The sequence below is a fragment of the Haliaeetus albicilla genome, chromosome 19 (assembly GCF_947461875.1).
Source record: "Haliaeetus albicilla chromosome 19, bHalAlb1.1, whole genome shotgun sequence".
Taxonomy (NCBI): domain Eukaryota; kingdom Metazoa; phylum Chordata; class Aves; order Accipitriformes; family Accipitridae; genus Haliaeetus; species Haliaeetus albicilla.
The window spans coordinates 29,325,658-29,339,205 of record NC_091501.1 but is presented as its reverse complement, the minus strand read 5'-3'; the positions used below and the strand labels follow the sequence as shown (position 1 = coordinate 29,339,205).

General features: G+C 42.8%; 1 long non-coding RNA gene across 3 annotated transcripts in view; it reads right to left on the bottom strand.

Annotated features, from left to right (window-relative positions):
* Positions 1 to 13,548, bottom strand: part of LOC138689997 (uncharacterized) — a 38,895-nt gene that overhangs the window by 20,114 nt on the left and 5,233 nt on the right. The window contains exon 2 of one of the 3 annotated variants that reach the window (XR_011328771.1): positions 11,207 to 13,365. The exons of the other annotated variants lie outside the window; for them this stretch is intronic. This is a non-coding gene — a long non-coding RNA (uncharacterized lncRNA). Of the gene's footprint in view, positions 1 to 11,206; positions 13,366 to 13,548 lie in introns of those variants that run through there. 3 annotated transcript variants of the gene reach the window in all.

Genomic DNA, 13,548 nt, shown 5'->3' with positions numbered 1-13,548 from the left:
AGTTCTACTCGTTCCCAGCTTGCCGTTAGGAGAGCATGATGAAGATCCATTCCTAAGAGAGAAAGGGTTCTTCTGTAGCAGACTTTTCCTTTCAGACCATAGCAATGATGCACTTAATGTCCAGGTCAACAATTCCTATCCCTGCCCCACAACAAAAACAGGGTTTCTTAGATGCAGCCCCAGTACACCGACATATTTGATGCTAAATGTTGGACAGCTAGAATGACAGATCCTGTAAGTCTTTTCTTCTCAGCTAACAAACATGTGGGACCTGTTGTTTTCATCGTGTGAACCATGTGTTTATGTGCATGGTGGCACTTGGCAGTAAGCGCTGACTTGCCCTCGCCACAAGCAGTGGGGTTCTGTGATAGGGTGTTCACTCCCATAAGCACTCACAGCCTGAAAGCAAGTGGACTGGGGAAAACATTCCAAGATCAGGCTAATTAGGGAAAATGGAGTGAATAATTTCTCCACCTAATTGGTCTCCTTAACATCTTACATAGACACATGTTTTTTCAGATGATTCAACCAATTGATAATGTTTTGCCCTACATTTAGGACACAATGTCAAAAAGAAATTCTCTTAACTTTGACTAAGTCTTGCCCTATTGACCAGCACAGGCTTGCATAACCAGCTTTGCTTTAAGCTTTCATTACACAACTTTTTCGAAAGTAAAAATCACCAACAACTTACTGCATTTCTCGTTCCCTTTAATTTCAAGTGTCTGAGCTCAACAAGACCTGCAATTTGGCTTGCTCTTTCTTTCACCCTTTTATGGTCATTCTACTAGTCAGTTTTCCTTACAACATAGTCCTTCTCTGTATTTTTAATTAAAATATCATCATTAAAATACACATGGGAGAAGAGACGTGAAATGTCTACAAAGAATCCTTTCCCCTCTAAAGAATAACTTTGAAGAACAGATATTGTGGTGATAAAATACATTAATGAGAGAGCAGATGTGTAAGTGATGCGGTTGCTGCCCTCAGCTCTGTCACTAAAGCCATAACCTCACATGTGCACAGAAGTTGTGGAAGCTTCATCCCACACGTGATGTCAGAAGGGAACAACCCTTGCCAGGCAGGAATAGGAAGGCAGAGGTGACAACAGATTAGAAGAGCAGCATCCCTTGACTTCGACAGTGTAGCACTGAACTTCAGCTGTAAACCGTAACTAGCTAGGTGTTGCCATGTTCTTTCATTAAGGATGATCTGGATGGTGCCTGCTTCTCTTAATACATTACCTGAAAAGATCTTATTTTGGCAATAATGAGGAATATTTCTGAATACTTTTAAAGAGAGCTTAAGAAACTGAGTTAAGAGTTTTAGTGCCATTTTAAATATTACAATACCTTGAACTTTTGTCAATCACTTTCACATTCAGGACTTGTCTCTCTAATGATGACTTTTCCTGGCAGATCTCAAAACTAGTTCAGAGGTGTCACTTTAAAAAGGCTGTAATGAAGATTTCTCAAGCAAAGGGGTGTAGTCTTGTGTGACACACCTAACTGAGATGCATTTGTTGCTTTTATTTTTGATTGCCTTACTGATGTTACAGCACACCTAAGAACATTATTACAGGCAAGAGCAGCAGAAATTTGTCACCTGCTTCATGCCATTGCACCCATGCAGCCACCCAGTCCCTGGGAACCTAGCTTGGTTATAGCTGATGCATTTTATGTTTAGCATGCTAATCTTGCAGATTTCAGTCTATTTGCCCTGTCTTATCAGTGCTTGTATCTATCTGCTTCATGAGGTAAGTCCATACCTGGAGTAGATGTGGAAACTACCAAGCTGCTGTAACAAAAGGTGAATTACCACCATTCTTTAAGAGACTGATACATTTGGCTACTTGCTCTGGCTTAAAAAAGGCATTGCTTGGTGCATTAGACATGAGAGGAGGAAATTATGGCAATTTAAAACAAAATCAGGAAGTTTTACCATTAGATAAGTCAAAATTGCTGGACCAGATGTGGTAACACTTGGAGCATGAAGTAGCTTTACCGATAGGTTACTTATGAATTATTTCTTGGTGAGTGTCTCTTTCTGAGGGCGTTCTTAAGTGGTTTTTTGCAATTCTATTCAATTCAAAAGAGTTCTTGGATGGAGTAATAGCACAATGGCTTATTTTCTGCCTTCTTGGATTTAGTTGCGCTGCATCATTATTTTTTGCTGGCAACAGGAGTAGCTTTTCATCTTCTTTTCACCTAATCAAGAGTAATACAGAAATCCTGCACTAGGCTGCAGACAATTATTTGTAAGGTAGTTGATAGTTTGCTCTTTGACGAGATTAGCTTTATTCATGTAGCTGGTAGAATATGAATATCATGCTTAAAATACAGCATGTGAACTTGAAATCAAATGAAGAAGCAACCTCAAAAAAGCACAAATGTAGTGAACACTTCACTAAAGTTAATGGTATGACTTAGTCTGACAAGTCAGACCAGCAGCAGGATAAAAACCCTGCTTGAAATAGATTTTTTCTTGAGTGAGGGGAAAGTAGAGGTGGTTGCAGTGTTTCAGTGTCCCCAGTATTTTGTAGAGGACTCTAAGGGATTCTTTTAACATCTATTTTAATAAAATAGGCAGGGCCTTCAAGAGAGGGGAGGAACAAGCAGAGGACTCTAATTAACATCTCTTGTGATGAAACTTGTATTACCATACACCTGAAGTTAGTGTGGAGAGTCACAGCTTTGATTTTGGCCTAAACACCCCAAATATTGCATGCCTCAGTGAACAGAAGCATTTGGTGAAGTCCAGTTTCACTAATTGTTTTATCTACATACCTACTTACTCTAAAGTATATTCTGTGCCGGTTTTGGCAGCAACTGGTGTCTAACAAAAAACTTACTAAAAAGGCAAAATCAGATGCGACCAGATGAGAGCAAAACCAACCTCATGGGCAGCCTAAGAAACACATTGACAGTAGCTCAATACCTGCATGCACTTGCCAGAAAACCTCTAATGGTCAATAAAAGGCAATAAAAGGCCTGACTAAATAAATGCACCATTCAGTGTGCCTTCAAGAGCTATAAACTCAGACTCCAGTATATCTCCTTGGGAAAAAAAGATCTCTTAGCCAGATGCCTTAAGAAGAATCCATTGCACTAGTCCTACAGCTCTCCAGAAAGCTTCCAGGTGATCACAGAAGCTGAGAGCAGTGTGATTGAGCTGAACGTTACAGTATTCATAGGAATATATGGGAAAAAGGAGTTTTCAGATATGTTCAGGGCTATTAGAGGCAGCAACCAACACCATATGCAGCGAATAGTAAAGAAGAAAGCACCTCTTGCTAGTCGTTACTGAAGAGCATTTTGGGGATTATCAGCTGCAGAAGCAACTCACAGTACCACTATGAGGTTTAAACTGTTACTAGTGGATTAATAGCTTTGGAACATAAAATACAAATGCTTTCAAAATGAGATGAAGGGATTGGAACCTAAAGAAAAATAAATGTCACTGGATCTCCTTAGTCTACTCTCCTATCCATGGCTGACGTTGTTTGACCTCACTAGGTTTGCTATTCATGTGCAGACAGCCACTTGATAACCAAATACTACCTGCATAGAGAGCAATTTCTCAGAGCTGGTTACAAAAAGGATCACATAGTGGTTTTGGCATTCTGTGAAGTGGACACTCATTAGAGTAGCATAATTATTTAAAAAAGATGAATTAAAAATGAAACAAAACTACTTGGAGAGGAGTTACAAAGATGACAGAGCCAAACTCTCCTCAGCAGTGGCAGATGATATACAAAGATGTGGAGGCCACAAACTGTTCTGGGAAGTCCAGATTGGACATTAGGATATGTTTTTGGTGGGAGGATGGCAAAACACTGGAGTAGATACCCTTGGAGGTTTCCAGGATCTTGCTAGACAAGATGACCTATTGTAGTGTTGGTGGTAGCCCCAGTTCAAGTGGGTGTTCAGACATAATGATCTACAGAGGTACCTGCCAGCCAATGTTGCTGTGCTGCAAGTTTACAGGCACAAAAAGACCGTGTATCTATGAGTATCCATGCACCAACACAGGCTGGGGGCCAACCAGCTGGAAAGCAAGGGTCCTGGTGGACACCGAGTTGAACATGAGCCAGCAATGTGTCTTTGCAGCAAGAAGACCAACAGCATCCTGGGTTGCACTAGGAAAAGCGGTGCCAGCAGGTTGAGGGAAGTGATCCTTCCCCTCTACTCAGCACTAGTGAGACACATTTGTGGTGCTGGGTTCACTTCTGAGTTCCCCAGTATAAGCAAGACATGGGTGTAGTGGAGTAAAGGGCTGCAAAGTCCTGTAAAGGGCTGCAAAGTTGATTAAGGGACTGAAGCATCTGTCGTATCAGGAGAGGCTGAGCGAGCTGGGATAGTTTAACCTGGAGAAGAGAAGGCTCAAGGGGGACATCATCCATGTTTATAAATACCTGATAGGAAGATGTAAAGAAGACAGAGCCAGACTCTTCTCAGTGGTATCCAGTGAACGGACAAGAGGCAATGGGCACAAAATACAAAGGATTCCATCTGAAGATAGGAAAAAACTTTTATAGTAAGGATGGACAAACACTCCAACATTGGCACTGGCTGCCCAAAGAGGCTGTGCAGTCTTTGTTCATGGAGATACTCAAAATCCAACTGAACACAGTCCTGAGCAAGCTGCTCTAGTCAACTTTCCTTCCAGTGGGGGGTTGGAATAGAGGAGCTCTAGAAGTGCCTCCCAATCTTATTATTCTGTGAGGCTGTGACTCTGAGTTCTGCAGCTTTTGTTGTGTCAGGAGTATGTCCACTGGTATGATTGCAATGTGTGGTTAATTCTTGGCTGTTCATTTAGTGTAATACCTGGGTTGAGGCTTTACCATAACACACACTCAGAGACAGATGGGCTGGCTCTGCAGAGAGCCAGAGTGGGACAACAAATGTAACATCTAAGGTGCATTTCTGTGTGGATGATGTTACACTTTTCCAGCATGAGCTGAGTTTAACAGCTTTTGTGGATCAAGAGTTCAGGCTAGTAAACTCTGCTGGCTCTAGCTGCATTATGCTCCTGGAATTAAAAGCACTGGGCACCTTGATGCAAAGACACCTTGGCTACTACTCATCTGGCTTAGCCTCACTTATTTTCATACTGAGTATGGGCTGGCTGCACTTGGAGATACTTGCCTTTCTCTAAAATCTGTTTTGTATCTTTTCAGGTTCCAGATTTTTTTCATGCGAGCGTGCCCTCAGCTACACTGTGTAATGTAATGGGAAGCTAGCAGTATGTTCATTTCCAACACCACAGCTCCTGAACGCTTTCTTTCAGAGATCAGTAGAGAGTGGTGCATATGACATTATACTGAGGCCAGCCTATGCTGACTTCTCTATAGGAGAAGAGGCTTCTGCCTCTGCAAACTCTGTCTCTGGAGTTCACATGAAAATGAACACATGTACATCTTTAGGTGCAGTAAAACAAGAGAAAAAGAGTCCAGTAATGATTTGCATTATGGTGTACAACACTGAAAAGGATGTTGTACCCTCTTTAGGCCCTACGGTAAAGTCCATCCTCAGCTTTTTTAGGAGTGTAGCTGCCATATAAAGTCAAAGAGCATGGGAACAAGAACTGTCCTACTCATGTTCAAATGAAAAATTACACCTTCTCTCAGCTCTGGTTTTATGCTTAGAAATGCTGGTAATTTGGTTGTGGGATCAAAGATTGCCTTTAGCCCACCTTGCCCCGCCTTGCCAAGGCTCTTTTTCTCCCCTGTCTCTGCTTGGCAGGAGAGAAAGAGAAGGGGAAACAGCTTGGCTTGGCCCTGAGGGCACCAATCGGCCTTAACCCCCCTGTCCAGCTGCACCCAGGGCCTCCACCCACAGCCTCTTCCAGGGGCCACGGGGCTGTTTAAGCTCAGGCCTGGGCTTAAACAGAGCTACGCTATAGGTGTGCCCGTCTTTGGTTCCAACTGTGCTGGCCATGGACCCCCTTGGTCTGGACCAGGCCCGACTGCCGACCTGCATCATTGCTGTGGGCTTGCTTGGTGATCACCGGCCGAGCCTGACCCTCCTCATTGATGCTGGACCTAATCCTGACTTGCAAACTCATGTTCCCTTGGACCTGCCTCACCACCACAGACCCGCCTGACAATCTGGACTCTTGGCCGACCCCAGCTGCTCTCCCCAGGGCGGCCCTGCTCACATCGCTTGGAGGCAGTGGGACAGGGCCGGGCTGGTGAGGCCCTGGTCCTGCTAGCCATGGTATCATGCTTGAGTCCCCATCTCCGGGGGAGCAGCCAGCCCCTGCTGAGCCCTGACTGGGGAAACCCTACCTGGGCAGCTAGTTAGGCAAACAAGGAGCTGCACAAGACTGGCTAGCTTTAGAAGTGGGGAAAAAATGCAGCTCGTAAGAACTTCTGACGTGGTTGCACTTCTTGGAGAGAGCTGGACCAAACTATAGCAAGCCAATAGGAACATGTGCCTGGTGGAAATGTTCTAGACCATTCAGAGTTGGCCCCAAGTCACTAGCTCCCCTCCTCCATTAGCAATTTATAGAGTTACATCTTAATAGCAGCTGCTTTGCCACCACTGCTCACATCAAGAAAATAGGATGTTATGTCCAAATATGCCTGTAAATGTGTGAAAAAGGCTCAAAACTGGTGCCCTGTCAGACCTAGAGAACAAAAGACTTAACAGAAGAGACACAGAGCATCCCCTTTCAGACACGTGTCTCTTCTGAAAGTCTTTAAAGATTTCCTCTTTCTCCTGGAAATATCTTTTGAGACTTTTGCCTTTTTGTCTCTGTGAGCCCATAACACTTTGGCCTGCAGAGGTGAAAGCTCTGTGTTGCGACTTCCAAGAATGACTTGGTCCGTAAGCTGTAAAAGCCTTGTATAGCATGAGTGTGTGCATATTGACAGTGGAGATGTGGATCTGACTCTTAGTTCACTGTGTATATCTGACCTAATTTTAAACTGGAGTCCTTGGCACTGCCAGCACTCTACTGGCAGCAGCCTGGAGCTCATAGCAGGCTGCCAAACCATCCTGATAAGGAGGGCAACTGCAGAGGTGATTATCTGAACTGATCTCTGGGCTACTCTGTCTAGGATGCTTCCTATGACCAGTCTCCCAGGGCAGTTAACCTGTGAGAGTCAGGCTGGTATTTTAGCAGAGGATGCATGTGGGCCAGAGCTAATGTGGTATGTAGTAGGGTCCCTTCTGTACAGTAGCAGAGAAGCTGCAAGCCCAGTTTCCCAAGGTGGTCTTGCTCTATATCTGCCACTTCCCTTGCTGACTCCATTCCTGGCAGAGGTGGGAACCGCCCAGGCAACTCCACCCCCTTCTCTTTGAAGCAGAAAAGAAACCTAATTTTGCTTCTGCAGCTGAGACGCCTGGACACAACTCTATTGACACTAGTTTCCAGGCTGGATGGTTTAAAACTTGCCCGGGTTATCTACATTAAAAGTCCAGTCACAGAACTGTACGTCAGTCAGCAGTATAGACTTACTCTCTAATGCAAGTGAAATGATACATGATGGTCAAACTGACAAATGAGATTTCACTGTGTCCACTAAATAGTGGAAACAGTAAACATACAAACAGGACATGGCATAAGGAAAAAGTGAGTAGCCAGTCAATAATATTTTCACTTAAAAATATAAAATATATGTTCTTTAAAACTTAGCAATTTTGTCTATTTTTCACTAGCAGTCAAGCTTGGAAAGACCTCAGTGAGTGTGTAAGGTTGGGAGTTTGGATCTTTTTTCAGTTTTTAATGAGTAATCATCATATGTTCTAAGCTAGAGCAGGAGCTGGGATGGAGACAGGTCATGATAAGGAAACATCTCCATCTCCACTCTTTCTGCTATCAAACACTGGCGTCATTGGGCTTTGACTGAGTTCTGGAGTGGTGGAAGATTGAGTAGGTCAGGTTCAGAGAAAGAAACCTTGAAAAAACAGACACAAAATGAGCACCTTTCAGTATGTTGTCTTCAGTTACCTGTGGCAGTCAATAAGAATGACAAGTGGGAAAGGGAAGAAGGCCACTAAGAAGAACTTAAAGGAGTCTGTATGTCCTCATCTTGGAAATAAAACTCCAATGAACTGTCTAGTCGCCACAACTGAAAAAATCAGATTTTTGGCTATTGTTGTTGCAAGTTAAATGCTCTCACTTTACTTATTAGCTGATAAAAATTGCTGAAATATGCAGAAGGTCATCCCTGAGCAAAAAAGCAACATGAAAACCCACAAGGAGCTAGAGATAGCAAAGGTGGAGTAATGTATATGCAGCTGGCAATCCCTGACCTATGGGTACACTAACAAGGTAATAACATGAAAAAAAGCAGAAATGAGAAACATACGTAAGTAATAAAAGAGAGATTCTGACAAAATGGAATTGCTGACTGAAGTAGAAATTATTAAAGCAGCGATATGATAAGCACCAAAAAGAGCAACAGGAGGGACAATGGAACAACAATTAACCAGTGCAGGTTGTTTATTTGGGATGGGATGAGTGTGGGAAAGAAGAACAACCTGGGAGGGTGAAAAGGGGAATATAAGGGAATGTAAATGAAGTAACAGGGATGGACTGGAGGTACCTGCAACAGCCCTGCACTTGATCTCTGCAGTTCAGAGGACAATAAACTTGCTTTTTCTACCTGACTCATTTCTGGCGTGCTTCCCTGGTCAGGAGGGACCTGGATTATTTTTCTTTGTCAGGGCCTTCGGTTCTTGCCCCAGTTATGTTGTAGATATTCCTGTGCCCAGCCTTGTCTCTGGCACTGTTTCCCAGTTGAATCTCTTGATCCATGTTGTAGGTAGGTGGGGTCCTGTCTCCTGGACGGACCTCAGGTCCACAGTCTTGTCTCCAATTCTGTCTTGTGCTGCTCCTGACTGGACTCCCTGGACAGGCTCCAGACCTCACCAGCACCTTGCCTTGTCTGGGACTGTCGATGGATGCTGCACACCCTATTCACATACTGTAGGACTGTGCCCTGGCCAGCGAGGGTATTATCTGTGCTGTGGTCACCCTTGGCCCCAGCTTGTCCTCCCTCAGGCAGAAACCCTGCTCTTGCTGCTCCCTGACTCCACCTAACATCAACAAAGGAAGGCCTAGAAGGTACCACCTAGTATCACCATCATTTCACATGTTTGTCTCCTAGCATAAATGAAATTATTCTCTCAATTACCTTCTGGATCTTATTTACTGCAACAAAAATTTATGAAAAGTGAGTTTATATATTCTTCTTCCCCTTCAACATGTTTGACTAGTTGTTCATGTCTGAAATATTTTCTTCCAATAAGAAATTTCTCCAGCTTCTCTGAAGAATTTGTTTCGTGTTTGCTTTTGTCACATCTTTCATTTCCATATTCACTGCCATGATGTTTTCTTAGCATACAATACTTAGGGTGCAGAACCAAAGGCTTCAGTCCTGGTTTTACAGTTGCTCCATGGGTCACTCCTCTGCCTCTGCATGCAAAAGGACAGGAGTCTCATTAGAGAGTAGGGATTCCTAGTTAGTTCAGCCAATGAAAAGTTTCCAGCTAGTGAAACAACCCTAATGTCTGCAATCTCTTTGGAACCAGCCTTGGAAGTATTGTTTTTACTAAGAAATGCTACTGTCCCAGGAAGACAGGAGACTAAAATCATAAGAAACCTAAGAGAGTTTTCATCCATGCTTACTCTTTTTGTATGCACCCCTTAACACCAGGCTGCTTGCTTTAAGAGACCCTCACAAATCTAGGCTATATATTTGACTTCTTGTTGTCCTTCCAAAGCTACTCTCTTTTTTCAGTAATGCTTCTGAGTATACTGATTTTTTTCAACAGTTTTGAGTTAACTCAGGTGGTCAAGCTGTGGCCATGCATGGCTAATTATAGTGGAAGGAGAAAAATGAGTACATTGATTAACATTCTGTTCCCTTTGGAGAGACTAGGAAATTACTTTGGCAGCGCCAGATTCACTGACACCCTGCTGGCAGCTTATTGCCCATGTTTTCTGAATTGCAATAATTTTTGAAAAATGTGGTTGATCCTTGACTGTTGGCTGGGGGGGTGAAAACAGAGTTCCGGGGATTTAATGTTTGATGCCATTTTAAAAAGCTTTTCTTCACTGGGCCCCCTGTGGCCTTTCTTCATAGCAGACTTGAGCATTGCAGGCTTAATTACTTGCTCTGTTTCCATTTGTGCACAGCAGCCTCTGCACAGGCCTCTGCACTCCTGAGGACTCCAGAAGAATTTCATCAGACATAACGACAGTCAGAGACATCCAGCATTATACAACTGGTCCTGCTAAATGTGCCTGGGCTGACTGCTCTACTCCTCCATGACATTATACTTATTCAGAGACAATGCAGAGAAGGCTCTGGAATAAGTGCACGGAAACCAGGAGATCTTTTGTTGGCTTATATTAAGACCTTAAACATATATTTTTTCTTCAGAGTTCTGCCTTGTCTTTACCAGACCCAACTGTTTTCTTCATGCTGTGACAATTAATTGGATTGTTTTCATTTAAAGATCCAAGCCCACAAGATAACTGGAATGGAACTGAATTGTTTTCCTTTCTCTACTCTCCCTCATTAGTAGTCTAAACAAGTGTGAGGCTGCATTAAGTTTGTAACTATTTTGTTAGCTTGGAATCACTTTCTTCTCTTCTGCAGATGGAGACTGTGCTTAGATCATTATATTCCAGTGTGTGGTTGTGGTATATTAAAAGTGAAAAGGCTAGTTATATAATTTACTTTTTCAATTACCTTGATAGTGAAAAAGAAGGACAACAAAGGTAAGTTTCACAAAGAAGAGCAGCAAAAAAGGAAGGTAATTACAGCATGTTTACGTATTTTTTACTACAAAAGTAGCATTAAAGGCTACCTAATCAAATCTCTGTGCTGAGAGGCTAAATTGGGAAGATGATAGTATCATTGCAAGCTCTGCCTGCAACAACACAGTTGAGATTTCAAAATGTCATCCCATTTATTATGTTTGTCTTCACAGGGTGATTGTCTCAATTTCTTATGGGCCTGACCTACAAATGCAATGGTTGATCAGTTCCTCTCCTTAGTAAACTTTGAAAACTATTACTGAAATGCTAAAACTATTGCTGAAATGCTCACAGTAGTTAGCACTTCATTTGCAAACCTTCAGAGTGTCACTGTGAGGTGAATGGGAGAAGCGCACACTGATCTCTGCGTTCACATTGCAGACTGGCTGAACGTTCAGGCAGATACCCTACTGTGCAGGGCAATAGCATGTAGCGTTACTCGTTCTTTATCAACATTAAAACTTAAGAATGCAAGTGATCTTGCTGACATAGGCCAGTACGCTCGACATCTTCACATGCCAGATTTAATTACACTGACTGTTCATGTATGTGCTTGTGTGTACGACAGACAAATGGACAGAGTCAGAGACCCTGTAAAATTTATGTCAATCAAGAACAGATTCTTGATATTTTATCAAGTCTTCACCAGCAGCACAATTTATCTTTTACTAGAAAAAGAGTACCTTTTCTGGATATTTATAGGGACTGTATGAGAGACATGAGGAAACTGATTCTTATACCCCCATTCCAAATTAGAATTACACTTTGATTTTAAAATGTTTTATCTAGAAACTCCTACTTCACATTAGATGATACATGTAGCTAAGCAAATTTGGTAAGAAGCCAGCTCATTTAAGAACTGACCTTTACCAAGCTAAGAGCTATTATTTTTATACCCCTGTAGATTTTACTGCATTTATTTGTTGTGTGAGAAATACCCAGACCTCAAGAGCTGACAGCTCTGCTCCTGCAATGACTTCTCTCTCTCTTTGTTCTGCATAGCAAAGCCAAAGTTTACTGTTTACTGTGAAAGTTGGAGAAGTGCCCTTTTTGCAACTTTGGCAGTAAACAGCACCTTCCTCACTAGCAGCCTAGAGCTTTGAGGGAGGAGCAGAGGTATAGGAGAAGCACAGTTATGGTAGAAACAGCGAGGGTTCAAGCACTTGGCTTCAGTGCTGGCTGAGAGGCAACACCTCTCAAGAGGGAACCAGATCAGTGTTGAAAATTTGGAGGAGACTTCTCATGTTGTTAAACAGCAAGCAGTATGGAAAATATCCCCTATGCTGTTCAGTAAGGAAAAGTCAGTAATGAAAGACATCACAAGGACATGCTTCACACACACTGGAAACAAAGGAGAAGCTGTGCCCATCTGTTAGTGGGTTGGGGAAATCTAGTAGGAATGTGCAGGGACAGTCAGGTTCTGCTAAAGGGACTTAGGGAACAAGGAGGTCTCTAGGGAATGGAGCTGGAAGACAGTGAGGGAAAGGACTGGAAATACAAATTAAGAATGCAGCAGAGCAGGGATTGCATCTTTGTGTGTGTATTTAGGATGGAGTTTGCAGGCTTTCAATTATTCCATTGAAATGGAGGGGGGCGGGACAAGGCAGAGGAAATTAAATAACCAAAGCACTTGACTAAACCCCAGAATTTCATCACCATCATCTCCTTCTTTTCTGGACTCATAGTTTTGTCAGTTTTGTGAAAGTTTGGGAGGGGGGAGCTAATTTAAGATTTTTGAGCACTTAAAAGTTGGCAGTGCTGCATTAGTCTTGGATTAGCTTAGCTTTGGGTAAGAAATACTTCCAAAGTTCTTTATGGTGATCCCTTTACACTGTACTTACTTCCTTCATCATGGAAAGGGTGGGTCTGCTCTTGAGACTCCTCGATCCTTGGAACTATGGTTTTCTGAGGCTATCTGTGACCCTTGTTCTAGCCTCTTCCCTCATCAAATCCTTCTTCCTTCAGTGCAGCAACTCTGAGGTATCTACAGCTGGACCATGCATCTTAGCAACTGAGTGCCTGAACATGAATGCAAGCTTACGTTCTAAGCTTATACCAGCCACTTTTGGACAAATCTTTCATGGTCTTACAAACACTTCTTCACAACTCCAGTGATGTTTTATCCCACTTCCTTGTAACCCATCCTCTTATCTTCCATACTGACTCCATACTTTGAACTACAGACTCTGAAAGTAACTGCAGGTTTTGACTCCCCTGCAACTGACCATCCATACATGAAGATATCAAGAGGAGAGAGGCCAGAAGTCCATGGCCTTCAGGCAGGAAGCTTGTCACCTTGCATAGGCAAACTTCAGTCCCATTCTGTGTGACCAGACACACGAAACTATCCTGTGACCTGACGTATGGTGTTTCAAGTTACAGTAGAAGAAATATGACAGGTCCAATTCCAGTCAGGTTAGTCTCTGTGCCTCCTGAGCCTATTTTGTCATCCTTGGTTCTCCTATGAGAGCTACATTATGCTGTGATGCTAGCCATCCCTTCCAAGCAAGCATGCCTCTCCTTAGGCTGTTCCAGAAGTCCATGTTCAATGGGGTAGCTCCTCTGAGTATACAGACTTCAGCATCAGGCCTGAAAATAGATGCATTAAGGTTGAAAAACAGAGAACAGAATGTAACAGCAAGTTGCATCATTTAGTTTACATCTTGTTCCAGTTTCTTTTTTTCTTAATTTATTTTAAGAGCTTTATTTCAGACACAAAAACTGAACTAGATAGCTGTATAGCAAAGACAAGCAGAAAGCAAGTGTCAAGTA